We start from the raw sequence: 23,484 nt of genomic DNA on the forward strand, positions 1-23,484 counted from the left end.
AATTCTGCTGTCCTTTCCTTCTGGCCCTTCAGCCCCATTCCTCTCCTAAGTTCACAGTGCTTTCCTGTTCTGAAAAGAGCACATCAGCTGCACTCCTCTGTCCTTATGGCAGAGCCTGGCTTGGGCTCCCAGGGTGATGTTTCTGCACATGGCCCATGGCTGATGGCAGAGCTGTGTGGATGTGGTCATTTACAGTGGAGACACGCTTAGGGGATGCTGATATTGCTTCTAGGATGCAGAGAGTGGAAGTAGGTGCTCTTTAGCATTCTGAATATTAACAAGACAACTACAGCGCACTGTGTTTTGCAGTCTAAAAGTGTATGTTACTAATGTAAATGAAGAACAAAACAGCAAAGTCTGTGATGAAATATTCAAGTTCTTCACATCTTCATTTTTTCATCTCTGTACCTCCGAGGGATGACGTGCCATCTGAGCTGGGCTTTGTAGTGCCAGATAGCAGCAGCATTTTGTCTGTGCTTGTAGAACCTCCTCTGCCTCCAGCTATGCACTGCCTGCCAGCTGAGGCTCCCATGCAGTGAAGCGAGCGCCCGATGTTCAATCCCCGCGTGCTCCTAAGGCAGCCACCAGTTACCAGAAGCCTGAATTAATGGGTGTGGAGAATTTGTCAACTGAGAGAAGAACGGTGGTGACCCTCAGAATGAACTGTGGCAGAGGAGCTGAGACAGAAGGTGGGCTCTGCTCAATGCTGGGAGGGTTTTAAAATGTTTTCCACTGAAAAAAAAAAAAAAAAGAGTAACAAATGGCATCACAGCTCAGAGGAAATGTGGGGACTGCTTGGACACTGTGACACATTGAATTCTGCAGTTAGAATTTCCAGAGGCATCTAGAGCAGCCACCTCCTGTGGGATGTGAATAGCATCTGGGCTCCATATCTTCATCTGAAAATTACAGGCTGTTTCTTTCAGGCTATTTCTTCTCTCTCTGAAACATCAGTAGAGGGCATTTTACTGCTCCAGCTCCTCTGAAAGGTGAATGAAAGGATGAATAGGCACATTCTCTGGAGCAATGAGATTTTAATACAGTGGATGTGGAGACCCCTATGGCCTTTAGTACACAGAGCTCTGCTGCCCTGACTTATACTTTGGCAAAACTGCCTGAAGACTGCAGAAGTTGGATTTAATGAAATCAGCAGACAGACTCTCTTTTGATTAGAAATATAGTAGGATGGGAGAAAGCAAATAAACCTTCCTGATCCGTATTCTGGGAAGCCATTTGGAGCAGTTCTGAACCTCAGGTTTTTATGCTGGTGTATAAGAGACCTTTTTAATGATGAAGACATTTTGTGTCTACACGTGTGCATCACTGAAAGCACTGCAAAGGTCTCACAGTGAGAGCTGGTGAAGATAACATGCCACGCAGTACAAATGGGATGCTGATGCAGTTCTCTGGTGTGCTCACAACAATTCATTGTAAAAAGCTTTTCTTTCCTCCCTTCTCCCACACCACTCCAGCAGTGCAGGCTGCGTACTGTTATGAGCTGGGGAGAAATCCTGAGCATCTATCAGCCACAAAAGTGCTTCAGCACTTTGGTTGGAGAAGTGACCTGCACAACCTGCAAGGTGTAAATCCTTGGGATTTATGTAATAGCAGGAAGCTTGAGAATCTACCAACTGCAGGCAGGAAAAAGAACAGAGAATTAAAGTTCCCAGTCCTGGTCTTTTTCTGCGCTACTGCATCAGGAGGAAAACCCCCTGTGACAAACAGACAGCTGCAATAAGACATGTCAGTGCAGCAGCACACGGACGTGTCTGAGTGGGAGAAACAAAGATGTTGCTCCCTTATCTTACTTTAAAAAATGGTCCAACTTTCACCTCTGAGGTACGGTATTATATGGCTTGTAATTTGTGGAGGAGCTGTGATTCCCAAATCAGCCAGCTTTTCTGTGTTCGCATAAACAGGATTTCAAAAGTAGAGAATAATACTACTTAGGGCTGATTCTTGCTTGGAGATTTTTTATCAGGAGCTGCACTCTTCATTATCTGAGTCTTTCTGTTAGTTGCTGGAAGGTGTGCAGTTCTCATAGAAACCATACATAAAAAAAAAGTGAAAAGCGTGTAATAGAAACTGGAGAGGAAAAAACCATTTTTAACCTTCCTTTCAAGTAGAGCCTTATGGCTGATATAAAACAAGCTCTGGAAACAGTTTCAGGTCTGCTCAGCTGCTTCTGTAATATTTTTGTAGGTTTTTAGCTTGTTTATTTGTTTGTTTGTGAACCAACCTTTATGTTCGTGACCATGCGCAGATCCTTGGGTGACTTTTCAGGGATGCTCAGAGTGCTGCACAGTGGTCTGAGCTCGGAGGTGCTCATCCCCTGCACAGGTCTGGCAGTAGCTATGAAACAGGGCAGCCTCAGCCACCCGTGTGCATGGCTAGCCGAATAACATGGAAATGTACTGGAAGTAATGCCTTTCATGCTCAAGATACCACAAAGCCCTTTACATAGATCGTTCAGTGCTAGCAGGAAAGGGATCCTGTAGACAAAAGGCAGAGCAGAGCATGCTGAGCAATGCTGGAAGAAAGCTTTCATCGCCAGCGTGTGATCCTGAAAGCACAGCTCAGTGTGAGTGAGTAGGATTTTGGGACATCTCTATGAATTTGAGCAGAATGGGGCTGAAGAGAAGTGGTGAAATTCCACCTTAACAGCTCACATGGGCATTTCAGGTACTTCAGTGATCTGTTGTGCTGTGCCCATGTCATGGGGACAGAGGGCTTCCCGGAGGGGGGGGGGGGAGGAGGTGTATGGTTGGGTGTGTGTTGTGAGCTTCTCATTTAAAATAGTGTTAGTATTCACAGTGAATTGCCACATATTTTAATATAGTATTTATATTGCATATATTATATTAAGATGTTGTATTAATATTGGGGTGGCAGATGAGGGCTGAGAGCACAGATTAGCACCTTCTCATTCTGCTATGTTTTGCAAACCCATAGGAAAGTTATTGTCTCATTCACATAATAAACTGAATAATCTCTCATACACTCTGCTAATTATACCCAGCTCAGGTGCATTGAAATGAGCTACTGTCATACACAGCAAATGAGTCTGAGGTGAAACAAATGTCTGATCTAAATCTGATCGAGTCCTGACTGCTCTCTGCCTGCAGATTTGGTGTTGTACCTGGGAGGGAGTGCTGTTCCCATAGGGAGCTGTGGGATATAACGGCTATTTTTGTAGGGTATTTGGGAACCCCTGTGGCTGGGTGCTGAGAGGAGTGTGGTGAGTGATGTGGAGCTGATGGTTAAAGAAAAATGAAGTAAATGAGTCAAAACCTCTGTGAGAAAACTCCATTCTGACCCAGAAAACTGATATCTTCCAAACTTCGCAATTTTTTCAGGCAGTTGTGCTGAAAACTTCAGCTCTGAATGCTTCTGTGCTTTGTATTAATCCTAAAGGCAGAAAGTAATGTCACCACTGCAAAAACGTGGTAGCATTTTCATTATCAAACAAGCCTACGGCTTATTGAATTTTGCTCTAATTAGGTCTTTTTTGGTCTCAGTTCTCCTCCTCACTGTGAACTGTGAGGCCAGTTTGTTTTCCTTGGCCTTGAGGACTGGGAAAAGCTTGTGGGAGATGTTTTAAACTTCCTGAGTCTCCTGCTCCTGGCTTATGTCTGATGGATGCACACAGTTCGTGGAGAGCAGGCTGTGTGGGTTTGGAGCTCTGAAGAGCAGCCATCCTGCTGCCCTTAGTGCATTGCACTGTTGGTTTTAACCAGTGATGTTTTGGGGGTGATGTTTTTGGCCTTTTGAGGCTCAAAGTTTAAAAGCAAAATGTTGTTAAACAGGGAGCACAAACCAAAGGAAAATGGCTTTGCTGAGTGCTGCAGGTTGTGAAGTGCTGAGTTGCTGCAGGCTGAAAGGCAGCACGTGGTGATGGGACACAGGGCTGTGTTATGGGTGTGCTGGGGCAGATCTTCTTGGGAATGGAGCTCCCACATGGCTGAGTGCCCCCAGACAAACAGCTGGCTGGGGTGGAGGGCTGTCTCTGCATGGGTGACAAGCCATGAGTTTACTGACACCACACGCAGTGCCTTTTTGCACATGTAAGAGACTGATTATGAGCTCTACATCATGGCAATTGACAAGCTGTGTGAAGATAACAACCTCCCAAGTGCCCAAGAGAAGTGTCTTGTTTTTCTTTTCTGACTATTCACTTCCCCCTTGACCAAGAATGAATTTAAAAGGTACAAAGAGGCTGCTTTTTGGCCATCACAGCAGCAACATCTTCTCTAGGCTTTTAATTCCTTCTACCTCTTGCCCCATTAACACAAGGTAAGTGTGTTGGGAAGGTAAACATCAGCTCACAACTTCATAGGCGATTGATTCGCACAAGAAAAAGCAATCATAGTACTGGCATAAGCCTGCATAGGACCTCTTAAATATTATTCACTATGTACTCATTATATTATGTCAGAATTGCCCATTAAAACTACAGAGGTGAGATGCTCAAGAGGGACTTCCCTGTCCTGCTCCATGCCTATTCAGCTGGGCTGGTGGTAGCATTAAGAGTAAATGCAGCTCAAAGCAACATGCAGCTCCTTTCTTTTTGTGGTGAATTTAAGTGGGATATTTATAGGCATCAGTCATCTCAGGTCTCCTTTGATCCATTCTTTCCAACTGAAGAAGTGATGTTTTGGGAAAAAAAAAAACCAACAACAGAAAAGGCTTTGTCTTCACAGCAGCAGAATTAGAGAGAAATGCCAAGAACTCCAGATTTCAAAATGCTTCTGATGCTTTTAATGTTTATTTTAACTTCTAAAAAATATCTGAAGGCATGATCCAGAAGCAGACGTGGGCACAGAAAGCAGCAGAAGACCTTGTTCTACTGCTGTTCTTGTGTGACACATCTGTGTAGTGCTAGCTGTGAGGCTATCGCAGGCAATCCCACCTAGAATGTTAAGTCCCTGCCTGAGCCCATCTCCTGTAAATACACTTGTACAAAACATGCTCACCCTCCTGCATGCATATTCATGCTGTGCCAGCTCCTGGTGGGGATGATGCGCTGTGCAGAGCCCCTCTATTAGCTCTGATTGACACACGAATTCCCAATCTAACGTATGTGTGTCACCAGCGGATCACACGAGCTTTGAAGTCAAATGTGTGCTTGGGAGCTGAGCTACTTTTGTTACAGCGCAGCATTAAAGAAGGGGTGTGAAGTCCCCTGCTGCTGGATGGCACTCAGCCATAAATAGGCTGATAAAGAGGAGGTGTGGGCAGTGTGTTAATATGCTGCCGGAGGCTACAGCACTGAGCAGTGCTGCAGTTGGAAGGCTGGTGCCTCTGCTTGGCTTTTCCAGACAAGGTGCCACAGGGCAGGAAGAGCCTCAGAGAAGAAAATAGCGTGGCCTTACTGAAATGCCTGGTCTGCAGCCTGTGAGACTGTATTCTTCAAGTAAGGCCATGACTGAACGCCATTAACAAATGATGCTCATAATGTCAAGACTTACAATAACAAAGATTCTGCATTCACACCCAAATAGTGTGTTCACATCTGTTCTGTGTACCTTTAGACATCGTACAACTACTCTGGCTGTTTTCAGAGAGAAGCTCGGACTTGGAGGTGAAGATGTTCCCAAAGAATTCAGGTTGGGAGCACTCTAGGACGTACTGAGGTTGGCTCAGAGGCAGCCAAGCCATTCAGCTGGCACGGGGTGAACAAAAACATCTCAGCTCAAGAGACCTCTTGCAGATGAGTTACTTACAAGCGAGGTGTAACACAGCAGATGTTACTGTATGTATACAGACAGAAGTACTTCACTGTCTGTATACCTAGCTCAGTAATTCCTTTACCCTATTTGAACAGTTACTGATGAGCATTGTGAGTAATGCGGAGACTTGAGTACCCACATCATCCTGTTCATCCTGGTTATACAGAATGAAATCATTGTCCTGTTGATAATCAAAACACAGTTCTTATTCATTTCACCAGTTAAGAGCGATCTGTTTATTGGTAATCTTGTTCATGCTTGCTCTTGAGTTGAAGCACAAGTGATGATAAAAGCCATATGTATGAGTATCAACAGCTCCCAAAAACCCAGCAGTAGTAATTTGGTGCAGTTTATTTCAAGGTTGCAGTATCCTCTGCAGCCCGGCTTCTTCATCCAAATTAAGCTGCACCAAGTCCATTGGAAAGCACATGTTAGCTAACCCTGAACTCACATAATTGTTATGCCTCATTAATTTGCTGTGTTTATTTAAATAGGCTGGTGTGTTCCTGAAATCAGTAATCTAGCATTTAAAAAAAATTTCTGATCACGTCACGGTTCTTTGAGCAGCTGCAAGCACGAACTGCTCCATTGCTCTTTTGTCTTTCTCATTTGAATGCGATGGATACCTTACAAATGAACAGAGCTGGAAAGGTGCTTAATTTATGAACCAAGACGTGCCTCTAAATAATCTCTAATTAGTTCATCTATGACCTGGCACACGGCGCCTAGCTTAGTCTGGGCATTGCAAACCATTAGTAAACATTTTAATTGTAATAATTGCCACTAGCAACAATTATTTTCAGAAGGATGGCTAATTTCAATCAGCAGAGGGTATCTGAAATGTGAGGAGCACACATCTTGTCTTTTAAAATACACCAACAGAGCAGCTACACAGCGGCATGATGAATGCACAGCTTCACTTTGAAAGAGCAGTGCTGGCTTTCAAGTTGAGGGCATCTTCTCAAGCACTTGAAGACAGATTTGATGGGAACAACCAAGCGTGCTGCTGGCCCTGGAGCTGCAGAACAGGCTGCTTTGGGGCGGGGTGGATGGTGAGATGCTGTAGGGTGGGGCACACGTGAACTCATCCGCAGTGCCGCTGTGCGATGCTGCAGCTGCTCGCCTCCCCAAGCTCGTGCTGTGGGATCTGTGAGCTGGGAGGAGCTGCATGCTGCCGAGCCGGGACAGAGCTGCTGCTGTTTGTGCTGGTGTGAGCCAGCTCTGCTCCATTTGTGAAAGATGGGAAAAGTGGAACGCCCATCCAGAAATTCAAAATTGAGTGCAGGGCTGTGGTCAAATGCTGCAATTAGACACAGAGATGCAGAAGAGGAAGAAAGTGCTCCATTATTTCTTTGTTAAATTAACTTTTCTTCCCTAGCCCTGTGATGCTTACTGGTGAGACGTCACTTGCAGTGTTTTTCGCCGTGCACTCAGCGTGGTTCTGTCGTACAGGCACTTTAGCACTGAATTAATTGCTACGTTAATGGATATCTCTAGTCCATTAGTGAATTAAGACCTGATGCTAATCCTCTTAGGGGGGAGCGAGGAGAGAGAGTCTATTCAGTACCAAAGCATTCAGTTCCTTACCAATGGACTCCAAATGTTTAAAGGCAGGAAGGGGAGTACATCAAAGACACTATAATCTGAAAAAGGTCCAGGAAGCTGATCTCAAGGCCTGCCTGCTTTGCAGGTGTTGTTGCTGGAGATAAATTCTTTTGAATTTATGATCAACCAATCACTAGGGATTGGACATGGATGGGCCTTTACCACCAGTCGTTTTCTTCAAACAGCATCCAACCATGTGGTGTTTAACTTTTTGTGTCTGGCACTTGGAAGGATACCAGTAGCCTAAAACATCGTGGGGATATGACTGAAACGAGGGGGATTGCCCTTTCTCCCAGTCTGACGGATTCAGTCATCCTTAGGCTCCAAAATAAAGTCTGGACAATCCGGTGACATGAGGGTTAGGAAAACAAGCGTGTGAGTAAACAGTGTTTTTGACTCGATGCTGGTCTGCTTTGGGCCTTGCCAGGAGGTGCTTTTCTGTTTTGTGGCTCCAGATGAATTTGTTTCCAGGTGTTGGTTTGGGATCACCGAATCTCAGCCAGGTGAGGGAGCCCAGTTTGCTGCTCCTGCCTGCTGTGCTCGCAGCCCCTGCACCCTGTGGGTACAGCACTGCCCTTGGAGCACATCGTGTGTAGGCTTAACTGGGGTTACACTGCTTTGCACTATGGAGACATAAATGACTGTATGTTCTGACCTGATCACGTTTGACTTCTGCCTGAGCATTACTGCGTTCTCCCACCACTCCTAAGTAGGTTCTGCTCTATAAATACAAGCCAAGCTTACACATTTTGCCTTTAATAGTATATGAAAATGAAATTTGCTCTGTAAAGGATGCAATCACAGATCAAAAACTGTTCATGTGGGTTTTTCCACTCTACTGGCAAAAAATATAACAGTTAATTAGGCTGGAAACCCCAAAGGAAAGTGAATTCAGATGACCAATCATGGTATGGCATGGAAAATATCTCCATGACAACAGAAATTTACAGCACTTTGGTTTTAATATATCAAAGGATAAGGGTAATTTTGCAGGCCCTACGCAGAAGATTTACCCCTCTCTTTCTCTTGATGGTCCCTGGATTGAATGGAAGCCAGGCTAATATCCCAGATGTGAAAGTGAAAGCAGGATTACAAAGCCAACAAAACGTTATAAATGCAAATGGACCAGCAAGGTGAAAACTTGCCCTGATGTATGGTACAAACATTTTTGGCCATTTTTTTCTTTTTTTCTTGCAAAATAATGCAGTGTATCACAGTGATTTATTCCTCAGTGTTAATATCACATACTTGACTAGCACAAGGCTCAGTGCAATGTAAGCATCACAGGCAGTTTGCATCCCAAGCAGCATGGTGCACTTCCTGGGGACATCACTGCTAATTGCCATCTCTTGGTGCTACTACGTTGTATCCTGTAATGAGTTCCAGGGTGAAAAAGAACTAAAAAGGGGAAAGATGAGTTTAGAGATCATGGATATATATCCAAAAGTCTGACCTACATTCCCCTGCTCATAATGAACAGGAATATAATGCTTCCATCTTAAACTCTGCATTCAGTGTAGTTTGTAAATGAATGTCTCTTGAAGAAAATATCGTACGGTCTTTAGTAAGAGATGAATCAATTAGAATAGATTTTAGAACAGATATTTCATTAGTGATTTCACTGCAATTAATCTATCTGAATTTTCAGTTAAAAATCAAACTGAAGAAGGATGATATTGACTCTTAGCAATATTTTAAAAATATTAAAACCGATAACAAAAGGATTTCTGTTAAATTCTGTTTTGTACCTGGAGGAAAAATAATCCTACCAGGAAGCACATCACTTTCAATTAGATTCAACAGGATGTTCCTGTATGTGAAAGTTGCTCTGCTCTGCCTGCAAAGAGCTCATCTCCTGGTTTTGCTCCCTTGAGCTTGTTTTGTGTGACACCTTCCAAACTGCCGTGCCTTGAACTCTTGGGCAGCGCTGACTGTGAGTGGGAGGGAAGAAAATGCTGTCTGTAAGTGCATGGGAACAGCACGATAAGGGATAACAGTGGTGTTCTTCTTTCTTTTTTTTTTTTTTTTTTTTTGGTAGGATCATTCTTTTGTATGAGTGATAAATATATTAAATACAAATGTTAATGGGCAGCATGAAATTGCTAACAAAATAGAAAATTACTAATAAAATGCAATGGGTCTCATTTTAATATTGAGAGCGCATCTGGATTTTAGAACCACTGTCCTTCCTGGGTGCACAGAATGTGGTGGGGCAGTAAACAAAGGTGGGTTTAGTGCAAGACCAAGGGTGCCTCTGTTCTGAATCCTTACACTGGTAGCCTTTAGCACCTGGAAAATGAGAACTACTGTGCTTTAAAATAACCAAAACAAGGCTCAATGCTTTTAAGAGAAGCGTTGGAAATTCCTTTCCTAAAAATGCACCAGCCCAAACACAAATGCATCGTGCAGGGAGGAAGCTGAGAGCACAAGCAGAAAGACCAGGCAGTGCTGAGAGGGAGAATTGGTAAATGGAGACAAAGGAATGTAAAATACATAGTGAATAAATTAATTGGATAAACAGTAGGGCCAAGAGGTAAACCAGAACAGAGACCCGTGTCTTGTAATAATGCTTTCAAAACTACTCGGATTAAAGGAGAAAGTACAGATCAAACAAGCTAATTAAAGTGGATGCCAACCTCAAAGGATAATGTGGACCTTAATTACTTACTCTTACTCTTCCTTCTCTTCTTAACTAAGTGAATTTCCCAGCTGGTGTTTCTGACTTTTGCCAGACAGGAACCAGACTGAACTTTTTAACAAATGGAACTGGCGAGGTCCTGCTTCTCACCACGTTCATCTTTCCATTTATCCTTAGCTTTTAATTATTTTCCAACCTGGTCATTTAACTTCTCCCTTACTGAAAATCACTTAAGGAAATATTTGTGGGCAAAGTAGGGACTGGCTCAGATGCTGTGAGCTCCTGTACTCCTTCCAGTCAAGGCGATGTCCTCTTTCCAACCAGCTTAGGGCTCCTCAGCTGCTGGCTCCATCCAAACCAAGGTCCTGTCACTGTGACTCTCATACCCCATCTCAGCAAGGTTTTGTGCACTTAGCAACATTCACGTTTGGGCTTTGATGTTCTTCCTTGTCATGGGTCACTTCTGAACTTTGGGATCATTTTGGAGGGCTTCCATCCTCTTGGGTACAGTGTCCAAAGCTCAGGGCTGCATTTTTTACCTTCCAACACATTGCAAATAATAAGTCTATCAGAAAAGCTGAGATGACTTGAAAAGCTTCATCCCAAAAGCAGGAAAAGTGAAAGTTCTATTTTTCTTAATCTCTCATAAGTGATTAAAAAGAAATGTCAGTTTTGCGTTTGGTGGTAAAATATTCCTGTAAGTGCAGATGTGATTTGTAGTTCTGGTGGATGGAGACAGGACACCAAAGGGCCTGTGTTGCTATTACAGGGCTCAATAGCTGATCTGTCCTTCTAGATCTCTGCTGGAAAGTGACTGTGGGGCTGCTTGAGGAGCTCTGTGGGGTGGTGTCCTGCTGCTCTCGGAGAGCTTCCTCTTAGTGATGACCCAACTACAGTCATCTTCTTTTTCCTGACTCTGGAGTCCCCAATTTCGGCAGGAGAACAGAATGAACAGATCCTCTTTCTGTCACTGTTCAGGGGTTATTAATGATGGCCCCAGTGATTCCAAGGGAGGTAGATAGGAAGGCACTTCTGGAGGGCAGAAAAGGAAACGGCTTGCAGGCAGAAATAAAGGTGTGGGGGATGGTGTTCTGAAGCAGAAACAGGAGAATGAAATGAGGACCAGAGTATGTCTAGGTATAGGTCCTAGGAAATGCATGGTATTGCTGTTTTCATCCACAATTTTCAAAGCTAGATTTAAAAACCTCAGGTAGAAAGTGCTGTAAAAATCCAACAAGATGATTACACCAAAGGGAGACTATGGCACAGCCATTGCCTGTGTCACATTCCAGTTTGAATTTATTTTATAAGACTAAAAGATGCTAAAAAATCACAGCCTCTGTACAAAAGTAAATGGGAAATGTACGCCAAGCGTGTCACAACAAAAAAAATTATCTCTTCAATGGATTTGTGTTGTAAATGAGTACTCAGTCCACTGATAAGATACAACAAGTTGGAACCACGGAAATGATTCAAGGAAAGGTGGTGTTTTCCTTTTCTCTCACAACCTGCTAACAGAAATACTGCTCTGCTCAGGGTAGCAACTATAGCAACAGTAGGATTTCTCTGGGTAGAGGTCAGAGAGTGTAAGCTGTTTTTCACTGCTGATTTGAACATGCCATCTCCACAATTGGCTATTATTGGTGGTGCTGGAAGTCCTTTCCTGTGATTATGTTTAATCTGGGGCTAGAGCAAGGCTGAATAATTAAAGCTGTCAGCAAAAAATGAAGTACTTGTATACCTTTGAGAGCAATTTAAAAATCATTTGCAGTCTCATTTTTCTTGAGGAAATTATTAACAAAAGAACTGTCCACAGGATGGAGGAAAGCATGCTTTGAGGGTATCTCTGTGTCTTTTCCACTGCACAGAACATTCTTACCAATGACAGTACTGTGAAAATCCTTGTAACTGAGTAGACAGTATTTCTACAGGTGTGTTGGGGGTGAAAATCAGACAGTTATTAGCTCAGTAAGAGAGCACAGAGCCACTGGCCTGGCAAAGCCATATTGTACATATTGTACTGCCTGTACTCAGCCATATTTACACAATTCCTGGCTTTAGGAGGCAGAGGTACATGATGGGTTCTTGTCTTCATGTCCCAAGCCATGCCATGTTGCCTGCTGTGCTTTCCTGCTTTTCAGAAAGCAGCCCATGTACCACCAGGATGCCGGTGGTGGGAGGGATGGCTGAATTTTGTCCCTCAAGTCTTATGAGGAGCAGTTGAGGGAGCTGGGGTTGTTCAGTCTGGAGAAGAGGAGGCTCAGGGGAGACCCTACTACTCTCTACAGTAAGGAGTACTGCTCTCTCCTGAAAGGAGGTTGTGGTGATGTGGGAGTCAGCCTTTTCTGGTTAACAGTGATAGGACAAGAGATGATGGGCTCAAGTTGTGGCAGAGGAGGTTTGGGTTGGATATTAGGGAAAACAACTTCTCAGAATGGTGAAGTATTGGAGCAGACTGCCCAGGGAGGTGATGAAGTCACCATCCCTCGAGGTGTTCAAGAACAGCAGAGATGGCACTGAGGGATGTGGGTCAATGGGCAATATTTGCGATAGGTGGGCAGTTGGACTAGATGATCTTAGAGGTCTTCTCCAACCTTAATGATTTTATGATGCTAAGGTGCTCTTGCTCGATGAACAGAGTTTCCCATTTGCACTTCAGTGTGCTTTTCCTGTTGTGCTGTGAATACAACTATCCTCAATTTTTTGGGATGTGCTGCTGTTAATATCCAGCTTTCTCTGCAGCCTCAGTGATGATGCCTGAGATTAAACTTTCAACTACACCTGCTCCAGACACGGCATTCAGGAGGAAAAAAAAGCCGTGTCAGTTTCCCTGCTGGTCTTTCTGTACATGTTGCAGCAGTGTATTTATACAGCCTGGGCTGTGGGTTTCCTTTAACAGCGTTTGGCATTGATGTCGGGCTGTGGCACTGGCTGCCTTGCAGATCAGTGGAATCTCACCTCCACTCATTGCTCTCATTTGCAGAGGGAGGGATGCACGTGCATCTAGGGCATGCCATAACATAACCTCAATAGAAAAGCACTTCTCTGAGGTTCATTGCTATCTCCAGTTGGTGCTCGAAGAATTCAAAATCTCAGCTTCTATATCAGCACAGTGCACAGTTCATGTTACGGTTTCTGGGGATGTGAACTCACAGACGCTGGCTTTCTGCAAGCACCACTTTCTCATACCAGTGCTTCAGCAGGGTTGTGTGAAAAATGTACTGCTAACTTGCCAAATACAGGAAGAGATAGCGCTGGTGCCTTCTGTGTAACATTCTGAGGCTGGAGGGTTCTCGTGGGGCTCTCTGATAGAAGTGTTACATTAAGTCATTTTCTCTTTCCATCTGTCTTTTAGGATATCTGCATCGTAAAGGAAACACTTGCGCTGTATGCTTCCATACAACATCACACCTCTAGATCACACTGAATTTAAGGACAAACGCTTCTCTTCCCTGGGCTGCTTGCACCAAGCTGATGGCTTTAAGCATACCAACCTGGTCCCGTGGAGCTACTCAGGTCCAGGGTTACGCAGATTTGTACTGAGACATTTAGCTGAACAAAGACATCAGAAACCTAAATAATGTCTGTTTGCAATTATGTGTCCTATGTGAGCATGCAGCTCAGCAGGAATGCTGGCATTGGCATGCACAAGTGCCCTGTGGATATTAGGCATCTTTATGTACCTGCAGAGCCCTGTGCTTCATGTACCCATTCGCTGGAACCCAATTTTCATGTGACCATCAACACAGCTCCTGGGCTGGGGGAGGCTGAGACAATTCCTTCTCTTTGGTTGATGGAGGAAAGCAAATAAGTTCCCTGGAGCCAGAGCTGTGTGAGGTTGCCGTTGTGATGGAGACTTGTTTTTATCTGTGCTGAGTTTGGGAAGTGATTGCATGCTCAGAGATTGAGGTGGATTTCATTGCCAGCCTGTTTATGTTTGTGTACAACATGGAGCAGTTTAATGTTTGCTTTTTTGTGAGGCTCAAGTGTCTGCTTTTAATCAATCGCCTGCAAGCATTTGGATTTGCTCTTGCATATGGTAACGAAGTTCCATATGAGAACTCGTGCCTTCTAGGGGTCCCATTCCTCCAAGGCAGGCACACAGCAAGCTGCTTTTCTCCAGTTTTGGCCTAGGGTTTTATTCCACACTACCCACTATGTATATTCTTTATATAGTCTTGGTACAAATAAACGTGCACATATGGAGTGAACCTCCTGGCAGGGTGGTTCAGGCATGGAAGAGAGGCTGTTGTTCTGGGGATAAATGTGTCCTGTGGACGTGGCACAGAGCAGCCTGCAGCTGCTTGCCTGAGGCTCTTGATTTTTGTCTGTGATCATTTTAGCTCATGACTTCTGCTCTCTTCTTCTCTCCTCCATTCTTTATGTGCTATTATTTCGCTCATTTAGCTTGTTGAGACCTTACAGCAAAGTCTGTCTACTTCCAAACAGATGTAAAGCATGTTATATGAATTTAGGTTATGCTTTACCTGACACAGTGCAGCAGTCACTGACTCCATATCTATCTGGATTGTTAGCAGTGTCTTCAAGGCCACCCTTTGCATACAGATGTGAATTCGTATTGCATTGCTGCTCTGTGCTGCATCCCTGCAAGGGAGTCTGCTTGCTACTTGGATGGCAGATGCACAGAGCATTCAGGTAAGGAAGATTCATCCTCCTGCTGTAGGAGTTCCTCAAAATGGCAGAAAATCAAGGCAGTAAATCAAGTGCATACATATTAGCATCAAAACCTAAACTGCAGGGCAGGAGGAGAGGCCACATATTGTTAAATCTCCCATTATTTATTGCTTTATCAGACAGAGGTATTATTGCACTATAAAGGATATACAGTTTCCCATCGCGAGTAGGAACTGCACAGCAGCAGCAAATTAAGATATAAGTCGCTGAGATATTCCATCTCACTGGAATGTGGGAAAGATGCCTATAGATGGGAATTTGTGCTCCTGGTTAGTTTTTTTTCCTCTCTGTCTTTTTAGTTACCTAGAAGAGAACAAAAGCTTTACTGAATTAGAGTGTTGTTTGAGGAAATGGGGATCAGCTTTTAGTCATAAATAGGGAGTGTTTGGGAAAATAGAAAACGGCTGTGAAACATTCCTGGAGAAGTTCGGTGTTACAGAGCTGTGTGCAGAGAGGGTTATGTTTCCATCTGTATTTTAATCTGGACTCTGACATCTCTGTTTGGTGGTTAAATGGAGAAACACGACACACTTCTGTAGGTTAAGCTGGTGCTGAAAGATGAGGAGGGGAAAGAAGGAAGTAGTCAACAATTCCCATTTGGCATCAAGAAGGTTTAGTTTTTTGTTGCATTGAAGTTAGAATTGTCTTTTTTTTTTTTCTTTTTGTCTTTCATCCTTTCTTAAAACAGAAATTAAACTATATTCCAAAAGGTCTGCTTCAAAACCCAGCAGCAAGGCTAAGGGCCTCAATATTGCCTGTATTGTCTGAGGGAGAATAGCCGAAGGAAAATGTTCCCAACACTGAAAAGCAAAGATGTGCTGGAGACCAACAACAGTAATTGTAAGTATACAGCATAAACACATGAACATGACCCAAATTCCAGAGTGGTGAGCCCTCCACCCATCTGCCCACCCTCCCTCAGCCCAACGTCAGGCCAGGTGGCTAAAAACAGTAGTGAGCGGTCGCATAGAGACCTTGCTCCTTGCCATGGGGAAAGCAGATGCATTTGCTTCATGTTAATGGCTCACAGAAAGAAAGCTTTCTATATTATTTCGCCCCTCAAAATACAGCTTGGAGAAAGCCACAGCTTTTGTGGCTTCACATAATGCATGTGAATGTCAGGTCTGGTTGCTGAAGAGCATGCAGTTAAGTAGTACTTGAGGAAACCAAGCCACGGAAGTTGTTGGGGTTTTGGGGGGCTTTTGTTTTGAACAACAAGCTTTTAAATGTTGGTTAACTTCTTATAAAGCGGCTCCAAGTCATTTCCTGCTCCTCTGAATGGGAAAGCCTCAGGATTCACTGAGGAATGAAAATGGTTGATATTTCTTTGTATTCCCTTTCATCCCTTTTATTCAAAAGTGAAAGAATTAAAATAAGTTTTTGTAGTAGAAGAACATGGATTCAGTGCTGTTTTTCTACAGATGCATTGTCCTACAAAGGCTCTGCAGTGTGCAGGGTTAGGCCTGGAAGCAGCAGCTCTCATGAGAGCATCCACAAGCAGCTCATGAAAAAGAATGATCCTTTCCCCTGCACTGTGCAGCCCCCAAATCTGATTTTGCTCTGCTGGCCTTACGGGCTGTTTGGCAGCCCCTGGGACCATGCAAGGGTTCTGTGGAAGAGACAGATTTATGCTGTATGGAGGAGTCCCAGCATGTGCACAGAGGAGGCTGAGCCCTTGGACAGAGCAGGGCTACAAGGAAGCATCTTTTCTGGATTTCTTATATTCTCCCACCCAGCAGGAACCCGACCCTGTGACTCCTGGGGAAAAGTGATATTAAAAGATGTCATTTCCCTTTTGGGAACTTAGTTTTGACTCTGCCCATAAATGGCAAGATTCTGAATCAAAGCTCTTCCCACAGGGAACCAAAGAGTTCAGGGTATTTGTCTATGTCCTTGTCACTAATAAAACCAAATTGACTTTTAAAAATAGCTCTTGTGCCTTATGAAAACAGGCAGGGAGTGATGCAGCAGGCGGGGAATGAGCCTGAGATATGAACGAGCTCAGAAATATTTCTTCATCTGCCACAGGGTTCAGGGAAGATCCCTGACCTCTGCCTCACTGGGTGAAACCCTGCAGATAGTGCACTCCTACCTGCAATGTGTGCTGGGATGGCCACTCTGAAACCACAGGAAAGAAGAACCTGCAGTAAATGTGCATCACGGCCAGCTGAGAACTCCAGTAACCTGGAGAGTCACTCCCTGTAGTACTGGAGTGCTACATACATACGAGCAATGTATGTAAATGCCCATCAGCAGGGAAGCAGGCTGAGGGAGCTCTTTGGGATGCAGTGAATCCTGTGCTGTAGGATCCACTACCTGTGCTCTTGGGGAAGTTGTCTCCACCCAGGTCACTTCATGGCACACAGCCAGGCACCTGTTTTTATCAGCAGGAGAGTTTGCCTCCCCTGTCATGAAGTGGCTGCTGCCCAAAGCCAGCTGGGAACCACTGGTGTTTGCAGGTATCTATAGGACCAAAACTGGAAACTGGGCCTGGGGCAGCATGACTGCAATCTCCTGAGGAGCTGATCAGTTGTAAGAAAGAACTCCCTGGCAAACCAGTCGTTTCCTTCTCATTAGATGTGGGCTTTGTGCCAGGATCTCCTGTCAGACCCAACGCCATGTGCATTTCTCAGGGGGGTACTGAGGTACCGTGGCCTCCTGCCAGCACGGAGAGCCCACGGCAGGAGCTGCAGGAGGCGGCTGCTCTGTCATTGCTGGCTGTGCCCTGCTGACAATCGCCACTGTGGGCAAAAGGCAAAATCACTCTGTGTGCTTGGGCAACCTAATTGGGTACTCAATATTTGTGTAACGGGCTGCAGCCACAAGATGCAGACGGGCTGTTGTAGCACTCGGCCCAAATGAAAAAGGATGAACTGCCTAAAAACTGTGCATCAACTGCACGCTGGTGTTGATGGGCATCTGTCAGGTATGCACCCAGTGTCCTCAAATTAAGGGTCTTGAGAAAGCTGCTGGTGTGCTAGTAGAGGAATGGAGCTCAAAGTGCAAGAGCAGAAAAAGGAAAGGACATACCTGCTGGAACGGCCTTCCATAAACCCACTCATCATGCTTCAGCACCTTCATAAGGAATGTCAGTTCAGTAATGTTTCATTTATACGCAGCTAAATGAGTGCTGTGCCGGTGGAGGCAGCAGAGGATGCCATGCTGCAGCACATGGTGTGCGTGAGGGAACTGCAACATGAGCTTGCATTTCCAAAATGTTTTCTAAACTGCACCTTTGTTGGAATATGAATGCAATGCTGAAAATCACTGGAAATACAATGACACTGGAAATACAATGGACCCACACTTGGCTTGGGTCCACAAAACCTTTGCTTTTATCCTCTAATCCATATCTTAAAATTCAGACTGAACTTAGAGCTGCTGATGACAAAATATGAGGCACTATGTAACTGGTTGGACACACATTTCAGTGCTAAGTGCTCTGTGCTGATTCTTAAAGTGTTGTCCCCATGTAAGATAATGTGAAATAATGCCAGCAAGTGACACCAGTGAGGCTCTGCACACGCACAGCTGCTGTGAGCCAGGTGCTGGCAATTCAGCCATGCTTGTAATTCTCTAGGGTGGGTCATTAATATTAGATGAAAGCTCAGATAATGAAAAGGACTTTTATAGTTAAGAGCATTTTGTTACATCTGAAGAAACAGTGAGATTCAACGTTATGCTTCATCCTTACTGGTGTTCAGTCCTCCTTCAGGCAGTGATGTTATGCAAAGCAAGGGAGGAATCAAAGAATCTGACTTTGCTCAGCTGAGTACATTCTCAGAAAACAAGATTTCCTCCACTCCCAGTCTGATCTGTATCCCCTTATGCTGGGCATGAAGCCTGCCTTAGTCCAGCACAGGACACATGGACCACAGCAAATGGAAATAATGCCTAGCATCTGCTAATTTCTTTTTTCTGGAGTAAAAAATTTAAACACAGCAGCACAAGGACTTGAGCACAGCAAACTGATGCAAGGCCATTGTGTCCTGGTGCTGTGCTGCCTGGTGCACAGCTCCCTGCTGTGTTTGGCCATGACAACACTGTCACTCCTCTTTGCTTTGCAGTCAAAAAGTCATATTTAGTAAGCAAAACTCACAAGCTCCTGTTGAAACCTGTCTGAAAAAAGGAAGCCTTCTCATTGGTGTATTGACTGCTGTTTCCCTAACATGTATGTGTTAAAATCTGCTTCCAGCTTCCAGCCCTGGTTTTGGTGAAATCCAAATGTGAACAGGTTATCTGAGGTTCTCCTGCTACCCCACATCACTGAACGCCTCTGCAGGGGTGAGGTAAGGGAGGCTGCATCCCAGCACGGCCAGAAGTGTTACACAGAGAATGTTGTGCTGCTCAGCATTGTTCAGCTGAGGTTTGTGTGTACCTGCACACCCTCAGGCCATCGCAGCACTTGAAGGCTGCAGACTTGGGAATTAGTAGAGGAAAAGAAAGACAACTGGAATCCCCCACGCTGTCCTCCTGGCATACATCTGAGCTGTTTCCACTTGCCCCCTTGTTTTTAAGTTCTCAGGACAGAAAAAGACATGGGCTTGGTGCCATTATTTCCTACATGATTTGTGCATTCTTTACAGATGCTTCTTGTCCAGTTAAGTGGCTGATGCTGAGGTGTGTGCACTACACGCTGGGGTGTGTAGTGCATGGGACAGGGAGAGATTTATTAGAATTGGATTGTAATTGTATTTTAGAGTGTGTTCTGACCTGAAGTTTTATATGATTTATATCAAACATCAAAAGACCAAAAAAAAAAATTAAAAAAAAAATGGAGCTTTTGCGTGGTACAGCTGCTGGATAATGCTCAGGTTTCTGCAGAGCCACCCGACTGACCACATAGATCTTACTGTCAGAGGACACAAACTACTGCAGTGTTAGTTTCCTCTTTTCATAGATTTGGGGTTATTTCACTATATTATAAATAATCTGCATTTTTTGTTGTTGATTCAGTCAATTCAGCAAAGTCCTAAGTGAATTCTAGTGAGAAAAGGAAGCAGAGGACAGGCCGCAATCAAGCCAAAGCGTCAGGCAAACAGAAACCAGCCTGCTTGTGTGAGAGCTGCACCATCAAGGTTAGTGATACTTTTCTCACACTAGAGCAGAGAAAAGGAAATCCTAAGTCTTACAAATATTCCTCTAATGCACAACATCATTGCTGGCCAGCTCATGTTCTATTGTGCACAGGGAAGGGCTGCAAGGCCAGCTCTGCAGCTGCCCCCATTTTAAGGGTAGATACAGTGCTGAGTGTCCACCAGATGATCCCCATTCTTTTTCCATGCCCAGGCATCAGAAGCACAGCAGGGCAAGGCAGGCAGCCCTTGCAATGCATGCAGTTTAAGTATTTCCCTCTTAAAAAACCTCTTCTGAGAGCTCAGGATGTCCTGCTGTCCCAACCAGGTGCAGGCAGCCTCAACATCTTCCTGCAGTCAGCAGGAGGAAGGGAGGGATGGGGGGATTCTGGGCTCCATTATGGCAGTGCCGTTGTCACACACCTTCAGCCCTGCCTGATGTGTGGCATGCAGCTGTGCTGGCCAGAGAACAGAACTGAAAATTTAACCAGTGGCACTGCTGCCATGCTAGGCTCCTGTTGGTGCTCCTTCGTTTGTTTTCTAGCATCTTCTAGGCTGGATGAAGGCAGGGAGAAAAAAGTTTTTGGTTTTGAGGTTGGGTCAGGAGGCAGCTGGCATAAATCAGTGTCATTTCATTCACTGGATACATGGCATCAAATTCACTTTGGTACTGATTAACATACACGCAGAGGCATGCTAAATTAAAAAGTATAGCATTTGTGCTACTATTTAATGAATTCTCATATTGAAACCAGTGTAATTTATGTTAATTAGCTAAACGAATGAGCAAACTAATTCAGCACTTATCCACATAAAAAGAAGGGACTGTGGTGCAGCTCAGAAAGTAGCCCAGTGCTGGCACCCCAGGAGAGAGATGGGAGGTGACCATGTGGTGATGGGAGTGCTGCCCAGTGGGTCCCTCTGGGGGCTGCTGCCTGCCCCACCCCTGGCCACGGCCACTGATGAGCTCATGTCCCTTTTCTATTTTATCTGGAGGCAAAAGATATTTCTTCTTCTGAAGGGCCAGGGCTGGAGCCAGCTGCTAATAAAAGCAAACCATCAGTGAGCAGCGATGGGAAACCAAGGGATGGCAGGCAGGGACTTGCTTTCAATGCACAAAAAAAAGTCCTTTTAAATTGAAATTAAGCAAGGAATTAAAAGCACATATAGGCGGACTTTATTAGAAAGTGAAACATTTGATCTTGGCTATTAATCTGTTGTAAGAAGACTTTCATTTCCTGGCCATATGTGCCCAGCGATAGACGTTCATAAATGAGATCGCATTAAAATCTACTTTATGTTTCTAGTGAAATCTTTTATGCACGGTCTATTTATGAAAAAAAAAAAAAAAAAAAAGAAAAACAGAACAATTAGAGAAGCAGACTAAAAGAACTAAATTATTATAGCAAATTAATACGTGAGTGAAATACTGGTCCAGCCTGAAGGCTCTGCACTGTGCAGTACTGAAGTGCCCAAGGCTGTGGCTGCTCCGTGGCCGTGCTGCCAGCTGCTTATGGCAGCCGGAATGTGAGCAGCCCCTGCAAGTGGCTCATGTAGGGTTGGGCTGTGAAGATGCAAGTCTTGGCAGTACCCAGACCTGCAGGGACTGACCACAACCTAGCAACACATCTTGTGTCACAAGATTCGGTGCTAACAGCTGTTTAACACCTTCGATGTTCTTGGTGTCCAAACCATCATTCTTGTCTCAGAGGAATATATTTTTCTTCTATTTTTATTTATTTATAATGCAGGGCTATGTCATATTCCTGCTGCATTTCAAGCAGCTTTTCATTTCCACTTGGGCAGATTGATAAAAGACCCAGTAGGGACCACAGCAGCACCGTTTTGGATCATATTAATGTATTAACAAATATGGGACTGAGACTCCTCCAGCATGGCATTAGGAACCTGGCATGAAACCACATAGCTTGAGGGCTGCCCAAAACAAGCCAGGGCTGCCAGGGGAAGGCAGAAATCGTGCTGAAGTGCTGATGTGGCACCACAACAGCCAAGGTCATCCTTCGTGAGAGAATAAAAAATTACCCATCTGTTTTTGAAGTATAGTAGAACCTCATGAATCTCCCACTTTTTTCATCTTTTATGGACTCTTTTTAGAAATCAGGCTACAGATTCTTTAGTAATGGATGAAGAAAAGTCAAATATTCAGGCACTGCAAAGAAATCCTATTGTGAAGGCAGTGAAATACCTCATTGCTGTTACGCTTGGCTTCTTGTGCTTTCTTACTGGCACCTGATCCGCAATACAATTTGAGTTGATATTGTGAATTAAGTAAGTATGCTTTACTCTATATAAATACTAATCATGATCGAGACAGATTAGGCATGGCTGATAAAAAAAAAAAAAGTGATGACACTGTGATCTCAATGAGACAAAGCTATGTGGTCTACTGAGCACATGGCTGTGAGCATGGTGCTGCAGGCAGACCTTTCCAAGATGCACTGGGCTTTTTGTGCATAACCACAAGGAACGTTCAGCTCCTAGCTGAAGTCTGCAAAGAAAGCAAAATGCATGAGCACCTGGTAGCTTGATTTATTTCTTTTTTCTTTTTTCAAGTTAAGGCCAATGACACATTTGGAAACAATTAAAACAAAGGTTGAGCTTTTCAGCTAGGAAAAAAAAAAAAAAAGCAGTGTGCTTATGCCATATATAAATAAAACCAGGCTTCAGTACTGAGAGCAGACTGTTTTGTTATTTTTTTCCCCTCTACAGAAAATCTTTTCTTTGTGCCAGGACTAAAATATTAGCACTGTGTTCCCTCCTCTGTTTAAGCAGACCTCATTGCATCTAAGTGCCAAAAAAGTGGAATTCCAGAACAGCAGGTGAAAAGAAAACAGAAGATCAAAAGCAGCTCTGGCTGCCAAGAGAACCTGCAGCACTGCTTGGGGGTGCATGAAAAAGTCACGCAGACTCCTGATGGTGTCAGAGACTTCTGGAAGGTCGTCAAGGATGTTTCTTTTTTTTTCTCAGGCATCCCACATCAAAAAGCAGCACTAGGAGAGAAACTTGCAATGCATCATGAGAAGCGTGCTTTAGATACACCCCACTTGTAGGAGAATGTAGGTGTTTTCCTCAGCATAACCTATAGAAGCAGCTTTAAGAAAACCATGCTTAGACTGGAGCCTGGTAAGTGCTTATAACAGGTGATTATTAAACAGTGGCTAATTTGTGTCTTTAACACGTGGGGAAACTATGGAAGATGTGTGTCTTTCTGAGCTCATCCTCTCAGCAGAGACAAAGGACATATACTTTGCTGTTCTTGTAACCAGGAGGCCTTAACATTAATTCCTGTTGCTACACCCAGCTGTCCATTTGTATGTCTGTGACCTTCCTCTTTAGCAATGATGAATGCTTTGGGGATGAACGGGAGAAACTGCTCCAGTGCACTTTATCAGTAGCTGTCTTTAGAAGAGAGAGCTACGACAGGCTTTTTTCTCCAATCCCTTTCTACCCCCTCTGCCTACCATGTCTTGGTTTTTTTGGAAGAGGCCCAACAACAGTCATCTGTGATTGTCTCAAAAAGTTTGGACCTGTCTCTGGACCTTGTGGTGTCCAATGCTCTTACTGATGGTGACATTAGCCCTGTGACATGTGCAAGCCATCATCGTGACCAACACTGAAAGTCTCCTCTATAATTACTATGGCTGCAAAATGGAGCCTAAGAAAAGACTTACTGGGCAGCAATTAGCATCACCATGGGGTTCACAGATCAGTAAGGCTTCAT

The 23,484-nt window shown here is 44.2% G+C and overlaps 1 long non-coding RNA gene across 2 annotated transcripts; it reads left to right on the plus strand.

The window, feature by feature from the left end:
- The first annotated feature begins 14,511 nt into the window (after positions 1-14,511).
- LOC149915755 (uncharacterized) lies at positions 14,512-23,456 on the plus strand. 2 transcript variants are annotated; one of them, XR_016471685.1, is made up of 5 exons: positions 14,512-14,628; positions 15,356-15,507; positions 18,863-18,956; positions 19,624-19,745; positions 22,731-23,456. It is a non-coding gene; the product is annotated as an uncharacterized LOC149915755 (long non-coding RNA). The 2 variants fall into 2 exon arrangements; XR_016471686.1 differs by having other exon boundaries at positions 15,378-15,507.
- The last annotated feature ends 28 nt before the right edge of the window (positions 23,457-23,484 follow it).

The sequence above is a fragment of the Phasianus colchicus genome, chromosome 16 (assembly GCF_987193195.1).
Source record: "Phasianus colchicus chromosome 16, bPhaCol1.hap1.1, whole genome shotgun sequence".
NCBI lineage: Eukaryota > Metazoa > Chordata > Aves > Galliformes > Phasianidae > Phasianus > Phasianus colchicus.